Source organism: Protopterus annectens, chromosome 1.part0, assembly GCF_019279795.1.
Source record: "Protopterus annectens isolate FY-2018-M chromosome 1.part0, PAN1.0, whole genome shotgun sequence".
Taxonomy (NCBI): Eukaryota; Metazoa; Chordata; order Ceratodontiformes; family Protopteridae; genus Protopterus; species Protopterus annectens.
The window spans coordinates 1,825,400,467-1,825,427,871 of NC_056725.1; positions in this window are offsets into that span (position 1 = coordinate 1,825,400,467).

Sequence of the window (27,405 nt, forward strand, 5' to 3'; positions counted from 1 at the left end):
GCAAAGTAAAAAAATGGTCCCCCTAAAGATATACAATTCTATTCCAGCACATCATGCAGGCTAGAACATTTGTAGAAATCTGACTGCTGAAGATACTTCTAACAACTGCACAACTTAGTGGCAAAATGAACATCCTCTTCTTGCCCTTATAAGACATACTTTGTGGTTATAGCTTCCCTTGAACCTATGTACATACATACATACATACATACATGCAAATATTTCAAGCATGAGCATTAATGCCCTTCTAGCTTGTAAGCTTTAAACTGTACATATAGTGTACTGAGCAGACACTGGCAATAACATTTGCTTGAGAAGTTAGTACACTTCAACATGCAACTTGCGTAGTGCTCTGTTAATGCAAATAAGCAGTTCTTTAATGTCAATATATAGGGGAAGCTGCTGGCAATGCTGAGTGTTTCTCTGACTACATATGTTGGAAGAAAGACTCTTTTCTGCCCAGATGGGTTGAGTACTAGTTTGCATATATGCACAGACTGATTTTTCATTTAGATGCTAGAAGGGTTGTGGTTCTCTACTTCCCCCCATTCCTGAATGCATGTATTGATACCTGTATAGACAGTATTTTTTTATGCTATCACTGAGCTATTATCTAAATGTCCCCTGTTTTACAGATTAACTTTCCTCAGAATAATCTGCATAACCACTTTACTTTTACAATTCACTGCACACAATTTAAAATCCTAATCAAAAACTGTCATAGAAATGTACTCTTGATAATAAACCTCCTTACAAACTCTGATGTTCTTCACATTGATCACTGCTGCAGTAGATTAAGCTATATGGGTTATGTAATAAATATTAGAGAGACAACCACCAAGGCTAAAAGCAAGCCGTTTAAATTCTTGGGTAAGCGCTTTCACACTCTCAGTGCTTCTTCAGACCAGAAAACAACTAACACAATTCATACAAATAAATGCTGATATCAATAAAGCAACTAACACTTAATAACAAAGAATCAATCAAATGAAAGGACTTACTCAAGAATTAAAATGGTTTCCTTTTAACCTTGGTGGTTGTCTCTCTAATATTTATCACATTTCTGCTGGGGTGAGATTAACCTTCAACCACATTGTTTTACTGTGCTATTTTATTGCTTTTCTATATGGGTTATACCCTGAAAGGATATCCCAGCCAGCCAATTTCCAAAGTATCAAGGCACCTTCCACACACCCAAACCATTAGTCAGCTTGAGCTGAGCTAACTAAAAAGACAGGTTTGGGCATTAAGCCCTTCAGAGCTTTCCTGCTGCTGAAGACTATGGTCCTCTGAGGCTCTTGAGGATCAGTGGTGACCTTGTGCTTTTCCATTGCTGGATAACATTCAAAAGTCTTTTTTTTTTTTTTTTAACCTTCCCACAGGATTGTGTTTGAGTGGTATCAGCGAGACACCTCAGTCCAAAGAGCTTTTATTCCACAGGAAAACTTAGACCTATATCTAGATCTATTTCTAAGGTTTTCCACTCAAACTTTGGTCACTGCGAAGAAATATCTCAGGACTTTGTATCTCATGGCATTTATGATTTCTATGAAACCCATGGCAAAACTCCACATGAGAAAGATGGCATCTGAAGTCTCTTTCATCCCAGCACCAACATCCTTTGTCCATTCAAATTCTAGGTTGGGGTATGTCAGAAGAGAAATTATTTTGGTGGAGACAGCAAATATCCTTAAATCTAGGTCTCCCCTTCTCTCTCCCTGTTCCAAAGTAGCTGGTCACTTCAGTTTCCTCAGACGTTTTTTGGGGAGCAGTTTCAGGAGGGATAAAAGTACAAGGTGTGTGGGACACCAAGGACAAACACAAGCACATAAATATAAAATGAGGTGTTTACTCTGATTAAGGCACTCGACTCCTTGAATTATCGTTGGTCCTTGGGACCTCTTCAAGTTGTTACAGATAATATCTCAGTCAAGTGGCACATCAGCAAGCAGTGGAAAACTAGGTTACACTCCCTTTACATGCTAGCCATGTTAGTTTAGGATACAGGTTTTACAGGTATTTTACATTAATTAGAGCATAGCAGACAAGCTGAGCAGGGCAAGGGCATACTACAGAAACTAGATCAGAGGGTCTTCCAAGATTTGATCCAGCTGTGTGGAATTCCTCAAGTAGATCTGTTTACCTCCTCTCTGAACAATCAGCTGGCAAGATACTGCTCCAAAACTCCATGTAGGAAGGCCTGGAAAAATAGAAGCCTTTTCTTTTCCTTGGACAGGAATGTTCCTGTATGCTTTTTCACCCTTTCCACTGATATCCAGGGTACTTCTGAAGATTCAAAAGGAACCCCCAAAGATCATTGTGGTGACTCCCTTCTGTCCCAGGCAACAGTTGTTCTCCCTTCATTCGGAAATGGCCAGGGCAATTAGCACAAGCTTTCTTACAAACAATATCTACTCACAAAAGATCAGGGATGTTGGATACATCCCAACCCCAATCAACTTCAATTAACTGCCTGAAGGATAGAGTCTTAATTCCCTTTAGGCATCTGATTTCTGAGGGTGTGCAGCAGGCACTAATGGATGCAAGAAAGACTGATACTAGAAAATCATATATTAGCAAATGAAAAAGATTTTCTAGTTGGTGCCAACAACATAACCAGCACTCATTCAGGGCCAGTTGTTCTCTGAATTTACAATATGTGTGTGGGTTACTATCCTATAGCCTTTCTTACTCCTCCATGAAGGTTAATTTATCAGCCATTTCAGCATGTCTGCCCATAGAACATTCTCTTTCAATGCATTCTCATGTTAAAATATTTTTGAAAGGGGGTTTTGCATAAGAGGCCTCCAAAAGCTGGTGGTCCCTCCTTGGGATCTTAATTTTGTGCCAGAAAACACTTGCTCCTGTTGAACCAGCTAACCTGGCTGACTTGAAGCTCTTAACATGGAAAACAGTTTTACTGATTGCTGTGACCTCCGCAAAAAGGGTATCTGAGTTGCAAGCTCTTATGGTGAGTCAAACCTACCTCATTTTCCATCGGGACAGGGTTTCTTGGATAACTAGTCCTTCTTTCATGCCCTAAGTATTTTTTGTGGCTTTCCCACTGTTATTAAGCTAGCGACTGCATTTCGCCTGTTTTACTGCTACTTTAAGTGATTTCTGCATTTTACACTGTTTATTGCACTTTAAGTTACTAATTGTTGCAAATTGTTTCTGTAGGCTACACACTAAAGTGCGCTAGCCGATTTACAGCATTTATAGTATTTACTGTCTGTTTTTTTCCTTATCTCTGTAATAAAACAAAAAAATCTCTTGTTTTCCCACTTTACTGAACTAGAGTAGTCCAGTTTCAGAGTTGCTGATCCCTGGGCTTTGTTTTTAGTTCCTGTTACTGATCCATTGCCTTATTAGGAAGGAGGGAAGTTTCTTTGCTTACCAGTGGGAGTGGGAAGCACTGAGCGGCCTTTTTGTCCGATTTGGTGAAGTTTCAGTCAGAAACTAGTAGTCCATTGGTCGTTTTGGGCCAATTCCTAGCTCCCTTCAGCCCCCTGCTATAAAACACGCTAAACTGTACTGCTGATCTAACCAGCATATCCTATAACTGAAAAGTTCATCTCTACTTGATTCCCAAGTAGACTATTCTCTATCTATAAAGCCTAGCACTTACTCCTACAGTACTTGCACCTTGATAAAGCACTCTTATTATAGATAGTACCCCACCAGCCTAAAACCCACTTCCTCCGGAGTCCTTTGAAAGTTCTTTATCTACTACTTCTAGTATGTCGAGGGATCAGTTGCTAGTGTCCTCTCCAGCTCAACTGGTGAACCTGGGAATATTGAGGCAATGTTACAATTGCCTCATGTACACAGACAATCCTCTCCTTCTCCCACAAAACACAAATACATGCGAGAGATGCAACTATACGGCCAAACTGGAGGCTGAGCTCTCTCAACATAGGACTGGCAAGACCAGACAGGAGGAGAAGGTAACCACACATAATACATACCCAGTCACACATGGTACCATCACAACTTCAAATCATACACATACTCACACAAAGACATACTCGAGGCTCTGATCAAAAATTTACCAAAACAGCAGAGGCCACCAAAGCAGACACCCAAACAACTACCACCTCACGACCCAACACATGCAACACAGAGACCACACAGTCAGAGTGTCAAACAGTCACAGCCCTTAAGGCCAAACAAAATGCCAGACACACTTGTCATTGGTGATTCCATAGTCAGACACACTGACGTCCCGCTCACCAGACTGAGTAAGGAGAAGGTCACAGTAAGCTGCCTGTCGGGCGCTAGAATCCGCCACATAACGCAAGCACTCAGGTCTCTCAACAGCAGGTACAAGTACGACTCAGTCATTGTCCACGCTGGTGTCAACGACCTGAGACGCACCTCCTTGGACTACATGAAAAGGGACATCGAGGAGCTCTCTGATTATGTAGCCCAGGCAGGTATGACCCTGACCTTGAGCAGTATCCTACCTTCACCTAGAATGATGCCACAATACAGTGATAAGATGATCAGCTTTAATAATTGGCTTAAAGTCTGGTGTCATTCAAAGGGGATCCAATGTCTGTCTGCCTGGGATGACATGCTGGACAAGCCACGCTGCTTCAAGGGATGGCTTGCACCTGTCACCCTGGGCTTCCGGATATTGGCAAAGGCTCTTGCCACCCCATAGTGCCTTTTAGGCAAGGCTCAAATTCTAAACCTACCACCCTAGAACACCAAAAGGAAAAAACTAAGGGTAATGCTGCTCAATGCCAGAAGTCTCAATCTCAAGATGCACGCACTCAAGGCCCTTCTCAATATGGAGAACATCGATGTCTGTGCTGTGACAGAAACCTGGTTCAAGGCTCCTGAGAGCACCCCAGCACTAACAGGTTTCACCTCATATCATGCGTTCCGGCCCCAAAATCCAGACAACACCAAGAAAGGAGGGGGGTGCCCATATTCATAAAGGACACCCACACCTCAAGGTTGGTGGCAACGCACGATGCATCGGAGACCATCCAGGTGCAATTAACCATAGGCAAGACTGCTCTGCAATTTGTAGCATGTTACAGGCCACCCTCTCAAACTCAGGAAACTCACATGGCCTTCCTGAAAACATTGGAGGGGATAAATGTATCTCCAAACACCATCATACTAGGTGACTTCAACTACCCTAATATAGACTGGGAACACTACTCAAGCCCGAACACTCTAACCCAAAGATTCCTGGAGTTCATAAACTCAAATGCCATGGAACAACTAGTCACCATCCCCACAAGAGGTGAAAACATACTTGATCTCATCATCACGAACATGGGATCAAAATGTTCAACACCGAAGTATACCCCTCACTGGTGAGATCAGATCATAAACTAATCTCGTTGGAGCTCCACATCCCGACCACACCTGAAACAAAAAAGACCACAGTGAAAAACTTCTCAAAAGCTGATTTCACACTTCTAAAAACTAGTGTGGTCTCCTTTAAGGCCCCTGAGCCAGTGGTAAACATTACTAAAACCGCTGAATCACTTACAAATGCCTTCTACCAGCACCTACAGGACTGCATGGATCAGGCAATCCCAAACAAAACTAAGACTCTCTGTACCAAAGGCAAGCGTCCAGTCTGGTGGACCCCAGCCATAAACAAGCTCTACAACAAAAGGAGGAAGCTACTACAAGATAGAGCAAAATCCTTGAAAGGTAAGACACCTTTGATCATTATAAGAAAAAACTAAGAGCTCTCATAAAATCATCCAAGGCAAATTTTGAGAGAAAAATCGCCAAGGACTCTAAAGACAATCATAAGGCCTTCTTTAGCTATGTTAGAAACCTAGGAGGAAACTCCCAGATATGCTCAGAATTAGTTCAAAATGATGTAAAATTACTGAACCTACACACATTGCTAACATACTGGCTGACAGGTTCAGTGCAAACTTCTCCCCTCCCCAAAAGGAGAGATATCTATTCCAGAGGATTGTAGCCCCCAAACATCTCCAACGCCCAGGTGAGAACTGCCCTCACTAAGGCAAAAACACAGCATCCATGGGACGGATGGTGTCCCCGGCTGTGTGCTTCATGAACTCAACGAGGAATTAAACCCACAGTTAGGACAGCTGTTTAATCTTAGCCTCACCTCAGGATACGTACCCAAGGAGTGGCGACGGCGACTGTGGTCCCACTTCATAAGGGCGGTGCCTCCACAGACCCTGGAAATTACCGCCCCATTAGCTTGACAAGCCTTATCTGCAAAGCCATGGAGAGGATCATAATGGAACTCATAAATAAAGACATAGGGAACTTGCAGACTTTGGATCCAACCCAGTTTGGCTTTGTCAAAGGCAGATCCTGCCTCTTAAACTTGGTTGACTTTTTCGAGACAGTCACCAAGGCCATTGATGAGGGAAAGGCAGTCCATACAGCCTACCTCGACCTGGCAAAGGCCTTCGACACAATACCCCACTCAGGTATCATCGAAAAACTCATCAGCTTGAATGTAAACCCATACATCACAAGATGGGTTGCAAACTGGCTAAGTGACAGAACCCACAGGGTCAGAGTTGCTGGAGCCATGTCAGACTCAAAGCCTGTCACAAGTGGTGTCCCACAGGGCTCAGTCCTGGGTCCACTCTTGTTCGGCATCTACTTTTCTGAAGTACAAGCAAACACAGGAGGGTTATGGCTGACAAAGTTTGCAGATGACTGCAAACTGGGCCATAGTCGAAAACACATCTGACACAGATATCCTCCAGAAGGGCCTCACAGAAATGGATAACTGGTGCCAGAGCCATGGCCTGAAGTTAAACGCCAAAAATGCATAGTCATACCCTTCGGGAAAAACAAGGTTACCCTAGCTACCATATAGATGGCAATCCACTGAGCACAGAAAAAGTCATCAGGGATCTGGGGACCCAAGCTGACAGTAGCCTTCGCTTTGCCACTCATGTTGCTAAAGTCGTTAGGAAAACCTTCTATATCGCCCACCTGATCATGAAGGGATTCACACCTAGATCAAGGGGGGTCATCGTCCCCTGTACTCATCACTCATTAGACCTATGATTGAGTACAATGCCCGCTCGGAATGTATCTGACCAGACACCTGATGCAGCTTGAAAGGCCCCAAAAGTTCCTCACCAAAAGGATAAAGGGTCTCAAAATATGTCTTATGCTGCCCGACTGAAAGAACTCCAGCTCTATTCAGTCTCATACCGCTTGCTCAGAGGTGACCTGTGCCTGACATATAAGGCCATGTCAAACCCAGATTTGATGAATATGCTTCACCTCAAAAAATCTAGATCCCTCAGAACCACAAGGGCGGGAGACTTAAACCTTGACACGGTTATAAATAGAACGTGCTGGAGGGACAGATTCATCACCCAGAGACTCCCTATGCTGTGGAACAAAATCCCGGTACATGTGAGGCAGAGCACCTCGCTGGCCTTGTTCAAGAGGAATCTTGACCAATGGATGGGAGATCACAGATATACCCCAGGGATTACTTCAGTGTCACTGCTTGACAGAGGCACAGAAAAATGATAGGCATAGTTTTTATTCAAACTAAAGGGGTGGCGAAAGCCACATAACTATGGGCTAGGCTTATAAATGCCCTTGGGCAGATAGCCTAGTATGAACCTATGAACCTATGAACCTATGAACCTAAGTGTTATCAGAGTTTACGTTAAGCCAACCTATCTATCTCCCCATTTTCTTTGATGAACCTAAAAATGAAAGAGAAAGGATACTCCATACCTTAGATTCCACAGACAACTGAGGTACAGTCTTGACAGAACTAAATATTGCAGGTCTTTGGATAAAATAGTTAATTTCTTGTGAGGGCAAGAAAAAGGGACAATCTGTGTCAAAACACACTATTTCAAAATAGTATCAAAGTCTATTACCTTTTGCTATAGTCACCACAACAAAACTGTTCCAGGCAGGGTAAAGACTCTACCAGGGCCTTGGCTTCATCTGTGGCTTTTTGGAAAGGAATAGATTCTAAATGTATTCTAGAAGCAGCAACTTGGTTCTTTGTACATACTTTTACAAGGGTCTATATTACATTGTCGAACTCACAAGAGTTTGAACGATGTAATATTGAACCAGGAAGTTTGAAACCCAAAAAGTACGAAAACACAGAACAGCAATTTTTTTCCCAGGGAAAAAAATCGCTGTTCTGGTACAAAAAAAAAATGTCCCCCACACCCCCCTACTTAAATATACCAACTCTGAGATCGCACCACTGTGCAGGAAATAGCAAAGCCGCAAAAATGGCCCATCAATTTTTTATCCTGGGAAAAAAAATCGGTGTACTGTGGCTTTGCTATTTTCACATTTTTAACATATGGGTTCGATATTGCAACGTTTGGACTCCTGTGAGTTCAACGTTTTAATATAGACCCCTTTTACAAAGCCCTATAAGCTTGTTTCCTTCTCTAGGTGTAGATAAGGCTTTGTTAGGACCATTTTTCAAGGGCTTCTGGACTATTCTCCTTCCACCTCCAAAAATGTGTAAGTTACAGTAATCTACCCATATAGCTTAGGCTAAAGCAGCAGTGATCAATATGAAGAATATAGTACAGTTGTGTAAGTAAACTTGTCATAGCAATAGATATTCAAATGGTCACTCTTGCAGTAGCCAGCTCTCCGTTCATCACATTTGTTTCTTGGTGTATTGTTTTTGCCAGGGCATGGATTTTTATTTGTTTGTTGTTCCTAGCATTGTCCTTTCAGGCATTATAGGCCTAAAGAGCTAATTGTTTGGGCACATGGAAGGTGCTCTGAAGCTATGTAATCTGGCTGGCTATTAAATCCTTGCAGGGTATAATGCATATACCTTTGGTTACTGCAGCAGTGATCATTTAAACATCTATTGTTATGGTAAGTTTACTTACTCAGCTGTAATTTCCTAATTCCAGTTCAACACCAATATGTTAGTAATATTACCCAAGCATGCATTAATCAAAAACTCACTTTACTTTATCTGTTTATTTAATATATCTGTCTATCTACCTAAACTCTCTCTATCTACTTACTTATTCCAGCTTTGGGTAATTTAGTTGGGTTATGAGGTAAATTTTTCCCTTCTCCTTAAGGTTTGTTGAAGAGCACTTTTATCCAGCTGTGGAGAGCATTGCCTCTTTCAAGCATACACCAATGAAGCAAAATTGTAAGAATCAAAGCTCAGAACTAGAAACACTGTGGTCTTTTATGATGATGGTGGTAAATGAAGAAAATGAATCACATTATAATCACCAGGTTTTATAGCCAGGTGATTCCTTGGGCCCTGATATCATGTTAACTGATCATCAAGTGGGAAAGATCTAATATGTGTGTGATGCTGAAAGGAGAAAGTTCTGGGCAAAACAAAAGAAACAATCATAATGTTAATGTCCAAAGATAGTCATTCATGCAGGTTGTACAGTAGGGTCAAGATGGTGAAAGGATGACTTACCATCAAATTGCACGTTTTGTCATGATATCAGGTTTTGGCACATTTTGGAATGCAGAATAAAGAAACAAAGCCTCTCATATGCAACATCAGTTTTGAGACCTGAAATTCTGTGTTTAAGTAAATATAGAAGTATTAGGACAAATGGGGATGTAAATCCATTGTGTGACGTTTGCATGTAGCACACATCAAAATAGGAAGACAGATAAATTTACATTTAAGAAATTATGTTGTATTGGTTTACAGCACTGTGACAGAAATTAGAACTAAATGTTATTTTGCAACAGAGGACTTAGCATTCTCTAGAAATTTCAGCTGAGAGGAGAGAGCTTGAAATATAGTGGACTGAAAGTGAAAAGTTATGCCATATTCCAAGCAAAAAATATAATTGTTGTCCTTTTAAGACTCCATGGAGAGAAACCAAAGTATTATTATAACCATTGGAACATAAGGAAATGTTTTGTCCTTGGAAACAATTTAAGAATTGTGGTCAGAAGGGGTGTGGAAAACATATTAGAAAGAAGCAGCCCAGGTGGGGTAGCATGATACTGTCCAAATTATTCTCAGCAAGGGATGAAAAAGCTGACTTCAAATTAAGGCATCGTAAAAGCATAGCAAGAATGCCATGATAATGACAGGATGTCATTAAATGTCTCCTACCAAGAGAATGCACAGTGAAATCCTAAACCCAGTAGTCATGTCCCTTCTCTGAAGAGACGGTGCCAGAGCTATATGACAGAAGTGGATCCATTTTAACAGCTGTGGTCACTGCAGTGATTAAGCAAGTCTGTTGTGCAAGGCTGTAGGTGTTGAAAAAGATCCAACTAGAAATACTGAAGGTGCTAAGCACTGTGAGGCTGTTATAGTTATTTCACCTTTTCAGTGCTGGATGTATGGGTGGAAAACTACCTCTGTACAGATAACTGTGGTAGCAACCCTTAGTTTTATAAAGGGAGATAGGCACGTGCATGTTCATGTTATAGAAGGGTCACACTTCTCTGTTGAAAAGTAGATGTCAAGGTAGTGGCAAAAAAGACTTCATCCAAACACTTAGCCTCTGATTCAGACGGAGTAGTGCAGATTTGTCCCAGCTGGGGAACAATGGATCAACATTTTACTCTTGCACAGATATTGGATGAGTCATAAGAGCTTTGTAAACCAACAGACGTACTCTATGAAATTGATGAATGCACATGACCATGCAGGAGAAAACCCTGTGCCTGCATTGTATGCATTAAGTATAGTGCATTCAAGGTGGATGTAATGCTTTGCCAAGGAAGCCTCTTTTCTCCCCTCCAGTTTTGAATAATAGATTTAGGCAAACTCTCTTTAACTGAAAGTGAATTTGACAAAACAATCATGCTAAAACAACTTTTGGTGAATATTGGCGGTAATTGTTTTTGTGTGGGGCATGCCCTTGCCACCCCATCATGGGAAGGGACCCCCCCCCCAAAAAAAAACATATATATATACCTACTCTTGCAAAACAGTGTAGAAAAGGGAAAACTCCACTGCCACAGAAAGTTGTTTCGGCATTTTTCCTTCCATCTTACTGCAGTCAAGGAAATGCCTGTTAGTAGACTGACAGGTTCTCTCTTGATTGTGAGTTTCATAAATAGCATATCACTGCACAGTCACATTCTGAAGAATATATAGCTTGGGAATATGTGACTTGTATATTTGTTGATTGGTAGGTGGTGTTGTCCTATAAATCCCAAGTATCTGGGAAGAGGCTTGGATGAAAAGCACCATCTCTTAGAGGTCATGCTTCTCCTTCAGACAAAAAAGTAAAACAGATTGCTGTCTGCTTGTGGAGAGCATCTCAAGTGGACAAGTGCAATTATCATGCGGCCTTATTCATGACTGAGGGTGGAGAAGATTAGGAAGATGAACAGTGAATGGGCGAAGTGGCAGGACTGAGGCCTTAAATCAGACTGTATGTGGAAGGGAGAACTTAGTCACAGGACAAGCATATCACTTTACAAGTCAGCCTCTGCCCCTATCCTTACCTATGTCAATGAGCTTTGTATAGTGAGTGTCTGAGAGGATGCAAGTGATAAAAATGGATTTCTTTTTAGGGTAGCTGGTTTGCCAGTCTGTGAGAGAGTGAGAACCTGAATACACTGAGAGAACTTTGGGGTGTAGCTACTGTGAATCAAATGTAGAGACATCAAAGCAGGCTGTTTAGATGTCTTGTGAGGAATCTACTTCTAGTCAACAGGGTGCAGCTAGTTTATGACTTAATCCACTAAGCCATGCTGAAAGTACTTATTGAAGGCAAACTGTGTCAAACATGTCATTTGTCATAGTTCCACAAAATTGGTAAATGTACAAATTAGACAGACTCGATCCTCAGGATGATAGCCTGAATAAAGTGTTTATCGGTCAGTAAAGTGCACAGCATTGTAATAAATGAAGTAGCATTGTCGCCTCATAGCAAGACGTTGTCCCGTTCGATTCTCAGCTAGAGCGTCTTCTGTGTGGAGGCATATGTGAATGGGGCATGCCTTTGTTGAAGGTTGTGCATCAGGGCTGGTAACCCGGTACGTAAAAATCCACTACCAATCATTAGTGGACTGGAGTTCCACTGTGGCGAACCCTAACCCGGAACAGCCGAAAGACACAAACAAAGTCTGACAAATTGATCACAACAAGTGAGGTGTCATGACAACTGATGTTGACACAGTCCTTTCAGTGTTTTAATATTTAACCAGGAGAGCAATGAAGGAAGTTATTTTCTTTTTGCTGAGAACACAGTTACCTTGCAAAGAATATAAAGCCACTTGGGTAAAAAGTCTAGCAAGATAGGAGGAATGGTCTTGCATGAGACACCTTAAAGTCATGGTCATAAAAATTATTCATGTGAGTGGCAGAAATCCAGGAAGGGAGTAAACCAATAAGGAAGAGTACCAACAACAATGAAAGTGAAAAAGAAAATGTAATCAGACAATGATAGATAGTGAAATACTAGGATATAAAGGAAGAAGTATCTAAACAAAAAGCTATTACTGTATACTGAGAGATGGCAGGTCCCCAGCTAAAGTGCTGCATTTAGTTCTGGATAGTTTAGCTGCATAAGCAAGTAGACATTGAAGAATAACCAATGGGACAAAGTAGGGTGGGATATCTAGTCCTTGTGACAAGATTAGACTATGACAAGATTGATCAATAAATAAATAAACACACATTACAGGATACATTTTTACTTTTTCATTTGACCTTTAAATTCAATAATTTGTCAGCCATTCATTGAACCTCATAAGTCAAACTGGCATGGCCTTCTAGGTGCAAGACCTCTCAGAAGTATGTCATCTGTGCTTTCTGTCTGACTTCTATAAGTACTACCAACATTGCTTAGTGGTTAAGAAGAACATTATAAATTAGTTGCTGCCTGTTAACTGGAATTAGATTCCACACGATTCAGATGCATAGTGTTTAACTGTGATGGAAACTTTTGAAAAAATCTGTTTTCTTGAATCACCCTGAAATGTAAGTCTTACCTTACATCCATAAGTAGTTACCAGGCATCCAGTCCCGGAGACCATTAGTTAGCCTAGCCTAATTGCCCCAAAGCAGAGTTTGGTTAACTGATTTTCACAATGTTGCACAACAGGAAATCAAAATATGCACAACAATGATGCAGCCTATTAACAGCTTATAGCCTTAATCTTCTTCACCAACCGCCAGACAACACTGAGCACATAAACTACTATTCATCACACATCCTTCAGTGATTAAAAAACATGCCAAGACATTGATGTGAACTCATTACTCCAGACCTCCAAACCCAGTCCTGTAATGCTTGATCTACAAGGCCACACAGCAAGTTAATGAAAGGCTAAAAAAGTGATCTAGGCTGCGATGTCATTAATAGAGTATTTCATCTATATTTCCACTGCATGCATGAACACTCACACACACACACACACACACACACACACACACACACACACACACACATTTTCTTCCATAATACTACTGTAGCAATCCCAAGAAGTTAACTTCAATCCATGGTGCAGCCTGTTGCCATATCTGACCTCTGTCTATGTTCCACTAAAGCACTGTGAGGGAAGAATGGTGCGAACAGAGGTATACTTTTTGGTATGCCATGGCCACCGTCCCTGAGCCACAATTTAATTTTTTTTTATTTTCATAATCTCTTGCTGGTGGCAGTTTTCAAACAACTTTTCAGCCTGCACAAGACCGAAACTACATTCCTCCTTCAAGAAACAGATTGCTGCTTACAAGTATAGCTGAAATACATCCCTCAGAATACTCTGTTAGAATGTAATACTTAATTGTGTTCATTGTGATGCTCTTAATACTTCCTATGTTACCTTTACTGTTTGATTTATTTGGTCTGTTTGCTTTTGTAACACCAAGCATTATTTTAACATGTCTAAAGTTGCAATTGTTTACTATCCATGCAAGAATACCACAGAAAAATATGCTGTTCTTTTAATTGTGTCATTGTATGTCCTGTGTCTTTATACATGTGTGAGTGTATGAGTGTACACAATCACCTAAGTCAAATGCTAAGCTATGTTCATTGCAATTTAAGCCAAATGCTGAGCTCTGATAATGTAAATGGGGGGGGGGGGATTGTGCAAGAGTGTGCTTTATGTTTACCTAGTTGGAATATGCTGGCTGGTTAAGAATGTGAATCATTTATATTTATTGCCCTCTGGTTGAAGTGATGCTAGAATCCATTATGAAAGTAACTGCACCATTGATGTAATATGAAAGAAGAAACCTGACTACCACATAAATATGTCCCAGTTCTGCTACCCTGGCAACCTACAGCTCAGTTAAGGTAAAGACCATGGAGGAAGAGATACTGGCATATGCCTTATAAAATGACATGGCATTCTTCTTAACTTCTACAGTGTGGTGAAGTGTCATGGAAATGTCACTCTTTTGCTGTTATCCTCAATTACCTCTTCTGTATTACATTTGCTCTTTTCTGATTATAGTCTAGCACCCCCTGAGAGTGTGTAATGCTGTAACTGCTTCTTGATTTACAGCAAGCAGGTGGAGTTTTTATTTCTTCAGTTGTTAGATTTTTACCCAATTCCATTTCTTTCCATTTTAACAATTTTACAACACTGAAATCAGTTATTGTACAACTTTTAAAAATAAGTAGTGAGTATATGTGGTATGCATTGCTGTGAGGGTTCATTACTTACAGAACAGCCTTTTAAAAATAAATAAAAGCAGGCAGGATTGACTAATAGCCTCTTGATAATTCCCCTTGTGTTTGTAGTCCAGCTGAAGTATACTATGTATTTAGATGCCAGAAGAGGCCATAGTTCAAAGTCTGCATATTGCTTAATTTCTTTATGCCGAGTGGGCCTGAATAACATTTCACAATTCAGAATGACAGCAACATTTATTCATTGCTTGCTATCTTTTGAATTATAACATTCAATATTAGACATGCTGTGAAATAAACTACATTTATAATCACATTTTCTTCACTGTTATATGGCATTCTAATTACATTCCACATTAAATCGTATAAGAGATGCTAGTTAATAGGAAAAGTGCTACATTTCTGTTCACTAATGAGCAACAGTTTTTTTTGGCTAAATAACCTTTAAACTTTGTTTCCCGAGAAGACATAGAGCAACCATGGAAGTTTATAATGACAGAGGTGATGGTTCTGCTATACTGCAATGCATCACACAATCACAGAATATAAGACAGAGTATAGTATCCTCTACTTTTGGAAAATATGAGAAGGTAGCAAAGGAATCAATCATTTGTGGTACTATTGTTTAGGAATATAAAGTGCTAAGACCATAGGTATGTAATAAAATCAGATTCCTACTGGCTAACATGGCCTATTTCCAAGTAAAACTGACAGAATGTCCAGCCCTGACTGGAAATACTGACTGACAAGTGATTGGAAGTTGTGCATGGAAGTGAGCAGTTGGTGAGAGAGGAATATTTAGAAATAATGTATTCTAGATGTATTTTACCATTTAGTCAGCTGTTTTGCTGTGGTCACATGCAAATTAAAACTGTGAGATAAGAAGGAGGACATATTGTTACCTTTTCTGTACTACAAATACCCCTGGCCAGAAATGAAACAGTTATTTGAAAACTTCTTTGTGTCACTATCCAGCATTTGAATAAAATGATCAAATTCATTTTTAGTCAGGATGTTTTGTGTGTGTACAAAGAGCTACAAGCTCTTAATAAAAGTTAAACTCAAAAATCTATCTACAAAGCAGTGCACGAGGCTCTCATTGCTAAACTGTTTATTGGCAGCTTTGAGTGTTACAGATTATTGCTATTATATCTTTACAGTAATCCTCAGGCCAGTGATTTGGAATCTAAACCACATGTGAGTCATTAGAAATTTTAGATGTGTTCTAAGGTAAAAAGTAGTATTGTTGAGGTTGTTGTGTTAAAAACAAGTAGTCATTGAAAGGCTGCTATGAAATATATAGATTTTCACTTTTGTGACTAGTTTTAGAAAGAGAGAAATCTCTGACGCAAAGTTTCTTATTTGATTTAAGCAATATATTAGGAGCCACATGCTAATCATTTGAGGGCTGTGCTACGAATCGTCATGTTACATCGAAATGAAGCTATAACTAGACAAACACAACTAGCTGTAGCTTTGTCAAGAGATAAAATGCAATAAAAAGAAACTTTTAGCAAGATGCAAGCTCCTCTGTGATCCCTATGTAGGAACATTCACACTGACCTTTGTCGATATCATACACTAACTCCATGGTCATGCAATTGCAGAGCAAAGTGAAAAATACAAAAAAGTGAGAATCAGTATTGGTGCTGTAACAGAAATCAGGCTGGCAATAATGTTCTTTGAGAAACCATAATAAATGAGGAATAAGTCATTAAGTTTTAAATGATGAGCTTCAATCTTATTCACTTTACACTTGACCAAAGGTAGGGAAGCCATATCTTAGTACTGTTTAGTCTGAAATGTGAGTCGTGTATTAAGAATGGGTCCTTGTTGGTTTAATTTCTCTAGGTCTTTTAAGTTCTAATACCATAACAGGAATGGACCCCATTCCTAAGTCACAGCATGATTAAAGTTGAAGAAATTAGTATTGTTTCAATCTTTGATGTTAGCCAAAAGTGCTCTTTGCAGCACCCACAATGTGTCCAGTTGACTCCTTCTGCAATTCAAATGGAGTTACATGTATCAGTAACATATCTAAATACAACTGTAAATTATTTTTTTATAAGAACTAGTGATCCCACTACTATTGGAACTGTCTGTGTATCCTTCTTTCATAGTGCCTTCATTTCTGCCTGCAAATCCTGACACTGTAGTCACTGAGTGTAGGAAGTTCAGTGATCAATGCTACTTTTGTCTTCATTTCCTGGACTACTATAGCTGATTTTCTCACATCTATTTTTTGAACTGTTGATAATGGGTGATCCATGTGATATAAACTTCATCAATCTCTATAATACTCTGTGGCTCATGTTTCCAATGATTCTCAACTATTTAAGTATTGTGATGTTTGCACAATACTCAGTGCAACATTCTTGCTACATTATTCTGCCTTTCAGTATATAAGCTATCTGCCATTCGTATATCACACCCATCTACAAGATGTGTGACTGTTTCCAGTTGTATTCCACTATCCTGAGCTGCAAATATTAACCTTTCATCTTTTGGTTTACATTCACCTCTCCTTAAATATTCTTATGTCAGATCCTGATCAACATGAGGTTGTTTCAGGAGTTTTCTGTACTTATAACTATATTTATGCCTTTTCCACATTTCTTACTTTCTTTTCTGATTCTTCATCTTGTATTCTTTCTTTTTTTGGCACATTCAATTGCTACTTGATTTTTGTCTATTTCTGGTTTGATTTCCATTTCCACTTGATACGGACATGCTTCTGCTAAACTAAGCAGGGAAACCATCTTAGATTTGTTCTCATGTTTCATTATTTTGACTATGTTTGGATCCAATGAGATCAGTAGATATGCATGCAGTCTCATGTATTCAATTTTGAGGTGCCCCATACCTCCTTAAGAATGAGTAATATATAATTTTGGATCATTTGATAAGCGTGAAGCATGTTTTTTTTTTGTTTTCCTGTTCAGCTGATCCAATACCTTTTGGAATCAGTCAATAAGTCAAAAAATGTATAGTCATCCCCTGTGGGAAAAAACATGTACCTGTGAATTACCACATAGGTGGCAGTACACTAAGCACCGAAAGTGTGATAAAAGACTTAGGGACACAGGTGGACAGTGGTCTCACCTTCGATAACCACATTGCCACAACAGTCAGGAAATCCTTCTATGTGGCACACCTCATCACTAAGGGCTTTTCATCCAGAAAAAAGGAGGTCATTGTTCCACTGTACTCATCCCTCATTAGACCCATTATAGAATACAACGCCCTGTTTGGTATGTACCTCTCAAGACATCTGCAACAACTGGAAAGGCCACAGAAATACCTCACTAAAAGAATCACAGGCCTAAAGCAGATGCCATACTCTGATTGCCTTAAAAAACTCTAGCTATATTCTGTCGCATATCATCTACTCATAGGTGATCTCTGCTTAACATACAAAGCCATGTCAGACCTAGAGCTGTTGGACATGCTACACTTAAAGAAATCCCAATCCCTCAGAGCTATATGCTCCAGGGTTCTAAACCTTCTCATCACATTATACAAAACATGCTGGAGGAATAGGTTCCTGACCCAGAGACTCCCCAGACTCTGGAATAGACTGCCCATACAGGTCAAGCAGAGTGCCTCTTTGGCCCTCTTCAAAAGGAACCTTGACGATTGGATGGGAGAAAGGAAATTCACCCCGGGGATCACGTCAGTCGCCCTACTAGACAGGGGTCCAGGGAAGTAAATAGTGTGGGAAGAAATAGCCAGGGAATTGTTATGGCTAGGCTTGTATAGGCCCTAGGGCCGATAGCCTAGTACCGACCTATGAACCTATGAACCTATAATCACTCCAAAACTGTAAGTTAGAACAGGAAGAGCAAATTTGTTTATAGCTTGCATTTGTTCCTAGATCTTGGGGCTGCTTTCAGTATTAATTTTAGTCTTCTAAAATATTCTTTACTGAATTTTGTTCACATTTGTTCACATTTTATTGTTGATCCTTCATCAATTCCCAAATAGTTATACCCTCCCTCCTGCTCAAGTTCCTTTATGTCACATTCTTATCCCAGAATGATATTTTCTTTGTGCTGCAGCCTTCCTGCTTTAAAGGTTGATTTTGCACATTTATCAAGACCAAATGACATTCTTATATCATCTGAGAAAGTTTTGACCACTTCCAGTTATGCTTTCAGCTCTTCATCTGATGAACTATAGAGTTTAAATCATCCACAAAAAGAAGATGAGAAGCCTTTACATTCTGCTGTTGTGGAGTCAAATTGTAACCATGACCTAATCTGTTAAGTAGGCAGCTTAATGGGTTATGAGCAAGACAAAAGAGCAGCGGTAACAAAGAGTCACCATGGAATATCCCCCTTTGAGTTTTTATCCCTGGGATAATAATTTGTCCTTTATCATGGCTTAGCTGCAAAGTGATTTGCCACTGTGTTATGGTTACTGTAGTGTAACTGATAAATGTGGGGTATGTGATGATGTGAGGTATTACCAGCTATGCCAGGAGAAGTAGGGCAGTGGATGTCTATCATATGCCAGCACAGTTTAGCTGGAATTTTGTATATTGAACTGATTTGTACAGATAATTGTGTTTAAAATGTATTTGAAAAGTTGCTTGTGTTAAATATGTATCAACAGTGTGCCCTGGTGGACAGGGAAAAGTAATACATGCATTATTCTAACTGTTTAAATGTATATGTCATAACAGAGGATACTGGAAGAGAAGAAGTTATCTCAAACTTTAAAAATAGTAAGAAATTAAATTTCTGGCCTAGACCATAAAGATGTTATCTTACAGTTTTGAATGAAGCCAGATATGGAACATCTGTAAGAAGTATGGTTTCTTAGCTCCTGTAAGAAGAGTGGAAGTGTTTTATAGTTTTATGACTTCAAGTTGCTGCAGCAGATCTTAGCAAGGCTCTCTCTGTGTATATTATTGACACTTAGGTAATAAATCCTGGCAGTTTCTAGCAATGGGGGGGGGGTTACATGGGAACCAGAAGACAGATGACCAGATGTATGTGATGTCATTCTGTAATCCATCACTAAAAATAATGTTTAATAATAGATGAGACTGAAGTCTCAAAGCAGTCTGTTTTTAGAACCTGACATCGAAGGACCACTCACTTACTTCATCTTGCCTTGCTCTAGTAAGTGCCCAGGGAATAGTAACTTTTGCAATCAGTCAGAAAAATATAATGAGATTAGATAGGTATTGTTTCTCTGTAACTGTGTGAACCTGTCCACCTGTGATTTTTAATATTTCCTGTGATTGAAACTCTGGTGTTGATTATAAATAGATGTTTAGTATTTCATGTTCTTTTATTATTTATTATTAAATATATTTAAACTTTTCATTGTGACTGGTCCTTTAGAGATTATTTTAACCTTTTAGAGTACTCATATCTGTTTGCTGACTCTGTGGCCACTCCTGAAAGCCTTACTGCATTGGTCAAACTACCATTTATAGTAATATTAATTTCACTCATTGAGTACCCTTGTAACAGCCTTAGAGTATCTGGTGGCAGTAACTTCCTTATTCTCTGGACAGAAGAGGGCATAGCTAGTAAACCTGTGCCAGCCTTTCACAGGTGTATGTGTGCATGCATGCATGTGTGTGTGTGTGTGTGTGTGTGTGTGTGTGTGTGTGTGTGTGTGTGTGTGTGTGTGTGTGTGTGTGTGTGTGTGTTTGTCTGTGTGTGTGTGTGTGTGTGTGTGTGTGTGTGTGTGTGTGTGTCCATGTGTGTGTGTGCGTGTATGTGTGTGTGTGTTTGTGTGTGTGTATGTGTGTGCATGCATGTGTGTGTGTGTGTGTGTGTGTGTGTGTGTGTGTGTGTGTGTGTGTCTGTGTGTGTGTGTGTGTGTGTGTGTGTGTGTGTGTGTGTGTGTGTGTGTGTGTGTGTGTGTGTGTGTGTGTATGTATGCGTGTGTGTGTTTGTGTTAGTGTGTGCATGCGTGTACATGCGCGCGTGTGTGTGTGTGTGTGTGTGTGTGTGTGTGTGTAAATCAAATCTCAAAAAATGTGTGTGTCAGCTACTTGGAGCAGGGACATGAAGCACTGGTTTCACATAGGGAGTGGTGGTGGAGGACTTGGCTTGAACAGTTGGCTGAGGACTTAACTCTGCAGCTGTGCCAGTGGGGACCCTTACTGTAGACCATGGGAGTGACAGAAAGAGAAACCCAGACCCTGGGCTGAGTGTGTTCCCTGTGTGCTCTTAAGGGAAATTGTGCTTAATGCAGAGAGCTGAATCTGGGAATACTAGATATATCCATTTTTCTTCCAAGTGAACGCCTCTCTCCAGTGTCAGTGGTGAGGATTCAGGCTCCTTGATTACTGGCCTAGAGAGGGGACATCACAGGGTGATTCTTATACATCTGTAGGCACTGCTTTATTCATGAATGTGGGATGCTGTCAAATGCTTTTTTGTAACCTATCCATGCAATGTGTAGATTCTTCCCCTTTTTACAATTCTCCATTATGACTTTATTCAACAACAAATGATCTTTTATTCCATGTGACTTTCTTTTCTTACCCTTTTGCTCTATTGCCATGTTTGATTTTTCTTTTAAATGACTATAAACTCTATCAGCATCAGTTCCAGTATATAGTTTATACATTGTCGAAAGGCAAGCTATTGGTCTATAGTTTTTAGGGGTCTATATCACATCACCAGATCTCACATCAGAGAATGGCTTGTCTTCGAACAACTAATCATCAAAGCCACTAATCAGTGAACAAACTTTTCAGTGAAAGGTTTCCTAGGGAAAAATGACAGTAGCCCACCTTAGTGACTGTAAACAAAACCATAAAACATAATACCAATGCCCTCACACCCATAATGTCGGGGCTGTGCTCCCCATACACTTCTAGCTAAATAGACCAACTTCAAGATTGCACTACAGTGTGAAAAAGGGCAAATTCCAGATGGCGACAAACCACTGGTTTGCTATAGGAAACTTTTCTCTGTAAAGTTTGTTCGATAGAATAGCCATTCATTGAAGTGAGATTTGATGATGTGATATAGACCCATTTTTTTAGGACAGCTTGCAGATTCACCCTTAAGGAGTATCATTCTTCCTGTTGTTAATCATGTTGGTGTCTGTTCAGAGTGCATATAAGTAGTTCTTACTCATGGCTAAATCTTCATGTAACAATGTTAATACTTTTAGCCAGAAGTTAGGTATTGCATTTGGGACCTGGGTTTTTCCAGTTAAGAGCTTTTCTTAATTTTGTTTCAATTCCTCTGGCCATTCATTTCTTATCCTGTACATTTAAACCTCTTATTATTTCTTTTACATCTAACCAGTCAGCACCTTTGTTATGTTCCACAGGGCAGGGTCTTCATAGATATTTCTCCAAAATGTGTCTATTTCATTTTTTTGGGGGGGAGGTATGTCTATTCCTTTTGCTTTGTTTGTCAAATCTCTATAGAACTTGTTTAGATCATTAAAGGATTTCATATTTAAAACTTTTTCTTTATAATTATCTACTTGTTTTCTAAGTTTTTATGCCTGTGCTGATATCTTTAGTTTATTACTTGCAATAGTGTACAATAGATCCTGGTCCTTTCTAATACTGCACATTATTTTTTCACATCTATATTTCTAAGTATTTTTATTGATCTCTTCTAAGAATAACACTTCTTGTCTTAATTGCTTTAACTTTTTCTCTATCTGATACTTCCATGATGGCATTTGATTTCTTTTCTTCCTTTCCCTTATTGCCCTATATTTCTGTGGTAAGGCTTTATCTGTTATTAATTTTGCTGTGCAGTAATATATCATATTTACTTTTGTTATATCACATGAATTTCTATTAATAGTCTTGATTACTGTGTTCAATTGTTTATCAGACTTCTAACATTTAAGGTCTTATTGACTTTCTGTAATCTATTTCTTTCATCAATCTTAATATGTCTCTCTACCTCTGTTAAATCAAGCAACTCTTCCTTTACATCATTTTCTTCTAAACCGAGGGCACATTCTTTATTCACCAATTCCTGTGGGCATTTTACAGAAAGTTCTAGAACATCTTCACGTGACATATTCTGTTCAGCTGCATCTTGTGTCAACAGTTGCCCTTTCATATGCGAACTCAATTGCCTATCAGTCCACAACATTGACTGTACCAGAGTTGCCACCATTTCCTGTTCCTTCCCTCTCTGTGCAACTCCAGCTGAACTTTTAGTTTCCTGCTGAAGGCTCCAAAGTATCTTCATGTGTCAACTGATCAGATGCTTCTCGTTCCACCTGTTTCTCTATAATTTGGAGACTCACTATTCCATCACGCTGCGACATTACATTTTCTATGCCAAAGCCTATATTTTGCAGGTGATACAGAACTTTCTTTAACATTTCCATTACTAATCCTCTTTTCCACTTCACTCTTTGCTTTATTATTTTTTGAATTGTAAAATTTTCCATATCCAGATGTCTTTGCCTGTATTTCTGTTCAAATATCTTTGGTGCTGTTTTTTGTATTGATTAGTTTTGCTTTCTCACTTACATATATATTGCACCATATTAAATCTCTTTTTCTTTCCCATGTCCATATTTCTTCTTTAGGTGTCTCCCACTTCACCTGTTTCTCCTTACTTTGGGGACTCATTGTTCCATCCTGCTGTGATATTACCTGTATTAGACTTTCTACACTAAATCCTGCACTTCACAGGAATTCCATAACTTCAGCTTCTATTTATTTGACTTCTCTTTTACTAATCTTCTGTTCTATGTTCCCCTTTAGTGATCTTTTTCTATATTGTGAGATTATCCATATCTGGGTACCTTTGCCTGTATTTCTCTTCAAATATCTTTGGATCTGCTTTTTGCATTGATTAGTTTTTCTTTCTCCTTTGCATACACCACATCATATCTCTTTCTTTCCCATGTCCATACCTCTTTCTTATACCTTTCAAAAGTCTCTAGGTTTTGTTCTTTATATTTTTACACTTCCTCAATCACTTCTTTTTCCAAATGGCCCAAGGTTTCCTTGTCTATATAAGGTTTTTCATGAATCTGTTGTACTGACCAACACAAATTTGCATTTGAAGAGTTTGACCATTTTTCTTGAGCAAGTATTTTTCTTTCCTCTAATTTCTCTTTAATCTCTTTGTATATCTTCTTTGTGGAAATTATGGGTTTCTTGCATGATAGTAACAATACATAATTTATTTTTTATCCTCAGTAGTCCAATCTATCATCTCTATGGCTTTTTTTGCCCTGTCAGTTTTTGTGATTTTATGGGCAACTACTTCTTTCTACAACAAGAGGCCATCCTCTTCCTGAAACTGACCTAACTCCATTGTAGGAATATTCATTGTCTTGAGGGTTCTGAACTGTCATTTTTCCAGTCCTGGCACCAGTGAGCCTACCAAAATTGGCACTTTGTTATGCTGAGACTTTTGCACCCAGCTGTCTTTTATTATTTTTAACCTGATATGGGCTATATAAAATACAGTCTCTATTTTGTTGTCGCCTTGGTGATATTTTGTAAAAACAAGGTCCACCCTGTGAAGGTACTCACCAAGACTTGAAGATAAATTAATTTCCTTTGCATGCTGATTTTATCATCTCTCCATCCAAACCCCTTGAGTTGTTCAGTATGAGGAATAAGCTGAAGGTGCAAACATCATGGTATATTCATATATGCTCAATACCTCTGTGTCATTTTAACCATAAAATGAAATACTTCTCTCACAGATCTAACACAGTGTCAAAAGAAAACCTAATTTCTGTAACTGTAGTGTTTGAAAGAATGACTTATTATAAATACTAGTTGCTTCTATACATGGTCTTAGGCTGCGTACATTCAATGGCAAATTGACATAAAGTAACTGCAAATCATCTCATTTTTAAAATGTTGAATGGACCCAAATGTAATCAAGTTAAATTAGATGGTCAGTTATGAATTTCTCACTCACAAAAAATATTTTGTTCCTCACTGCACCACCAGAGTGCTTTTTTAGGAAAATCTTTAATCTTTGACTTGAAACAATGACAGTTAAACCACAAGTGATTCTGAAGATGCAGAGAAAGTTGAGAATTCAACAGTTTGAGCTTTCTGTCACAGTGATCGGCCTCTGGAACAAGAAAGAAAGAATCCAAGGTACTATGTTTTCCTGTCACACATCAGGGAGCCATCAAGATGTTTACACTTTTTCTTACAAAAAGAAGAAAAAAAGTAAACTAGCCTTATTGAAAATTAAATTCTAAGCATACTATTAACCAAAGACGTATTATTCTTATGTAAACAAGTATTTTCTGGATGAAAAGAACAACATTTTGGAACACACACACACACACACACACACACACACACACACACACACACACACACACACACACACACACATATAAACACACACATATGCACTCATAAGATGGGTTGCTCTGTGTTTGTCATCACCTTGCAAGTCATCCTCAGTACAAAAAAATAAAATTGTCAGATTCCATACAGTATGTGAACACATCCAAAATGTTAACTGCTGTCAATTTTAAGGCTGCTGCTGTCACTTGATTTGCAGATAATGTTACCTGCAATAGCAACATAAGACAAGTCCAGTAGACCTGGTAGACCAGGAGAGAACCTGAGTTTAGCTGACGATAAGTTGTGTGGAGTGAAAATAAAAGCTCAGAAATTATTATAATGAGTAAAGACTTCAAAAATACAGCATATGCCTAGATCGATCGTAAAGATGGATAACACCTTGATAATGCTCCAGGTAACCCATGCTTGATTAGTGGCTCAGTGCATTGGAAGAATCAGCACGGGGAGTGGAAGTGAGTGACTGATGCCAGCTAGCCCATCCTGGAGCAGGAAGTGATCCAGTCCTCTACTTTGTGACAGTTATTGATCTAGACATAATTTAATCTCTGACTTCAAGAAATGTTTAATGTTCTAGAGAAGACTTGAATTTACTGCATTTTAATGTCATAATTAATGTAGTCAGAAAATTATTATTTTTTTAAAACACAGTTTTATTAGTTCTGATAAGTACAAAAGGAAGAGTAAAGAAAAACACATTGTTACAACAATAAGTGGATTGATCTTGAACATTAATACATAAGTGATCACAATTATAACCTATATACATAAGTGCCAATAAGAACAGGAGAAAAAGGAAATGCTACAAAAAGGAAATCTCCAAATGTTACACTTATAAGGTAGTGTAGATACAACAACTACCATACTGCAATTCACCGCAGTTAGCAAACAGAGTACTGAAGAAATGGGGGAAACTAAAAATCAAACTCCACCATGTCCATGATCAAAAAGGGAGACTTGTACCAGAGGAGGGATTAACTGGTTAAGAGAATTAATAATGGACGGGGGTCTTAAAATGTCATGTAGGAAGTAGACCTTAGTCCTCAGTCAGAAGAAGAAAGATAAAATCCCATAGTTTTTGGTATGTAGCTCATTTGCGGGGGTTAATTATTAGCAGTTTTTGAGAAGTAATATATTTGATTGCCAGATTCTTAAAGTCCCTCCAGGACAGTTTGGAGTGGTTAATCCAGTGCTTGGTAATGTAAAATTTTACTAGGAGACAGAGTGTAATTAGGGCACGAAGTTTAAGTTTAGGTATGTTAAGGCTGGTAATATGTAGTAAAGCCATTTCCCAGGATAAGGTTGATTTATGGTAACCCATTTTATCCAGCCTTACCTTGAGTGAGCACCAAATACTATGAGAATATCTACAAAACCAAAAAATGTGAATGATATCAGCATGGGGGTAAGAACAACAGGAGCATGTAGTCGATACATTCGGATCAAATTTGCTCAAGTGGACAAGAGTTAGATACAAGTTGTTTGTAATCATAAATTGTGTATACAAATGTTTTTTATAGGGAGAGTACATAAGGGTAGATTTTATTGCCAGTAGTTTCTGCTGTGTCGAGAGGCTTGATCCCTGCTGTTCCCAGTAATCCGCAAAAATAATTTTCCCTTGATTTAGAAATGAGGAAAAGGTTCAGTACGCTATAGGCTATAGGTTCTGTACGCTATAGATAGCATGCTTTTTCTACTAACTAAGTTTTGCAATAGGGTGGCCACTCGGTTATGATCAACATCAGTACTGGGACAGCTGTGAAGAAAAGATGTGGTAAGCTCTCTTAACTGCCTCAGGACAGTGATATATTTTTTGGGTAGAACTAAGGCAGTTTGATGATCTGTTAGTGACAAATGGCTGAGTTTATGAATATCCCATAAGATAAAGTCTTTAATTAACGGATAGTTACTCAAATTGACCATTTTACCGTTCAGGTTTATATTCGGGTTAAAATGAATTGGTTGAAATAGAAGGAGAGCATTTCCTAGGTTGAGGGATTGGAATAGCTCCTGAAAGGTTTTAATTAACCCCTTCAAGGAATGATGTATCTTTAGTTTCTTAAGGTTTAGTTTACTTAAAAAAGGTAAAGCTTTAGGGTTAAGATCATTATTTAGGGCATGATTATACCACAATTTGACCCACAAAGGAGTCCAAGTAGAAAAGTTTGGTTGATGATTAGCAATTGCGAATATCCTGATCATGTGAATGATTCTGTAATATAAAAGGAGATTGGGCATCGCCAGACCACCCAAAGATTTTGGCAAGATAAGTCTTTGATATGAGATTCTTACCGTCTTAGGGTACCATATGAATTTTGCAAGGGCTTTGTGAATTCTGTTAAAGAAGAGATTTGAAGCCGAAGAAAGAGATGAGTTGAGATGGTAAAGGAGCTTAGGAAGAATATTCATTTTAATGATAGAGGTTTTAGTTAACATAGGGAGTTTTAACTGTTGCCATCTCGATATGTCCTGGGAAATAGAAAACCAGGTTTTTGATAGATTGGACTGTAGAATAGAAGAGGAAGAGTG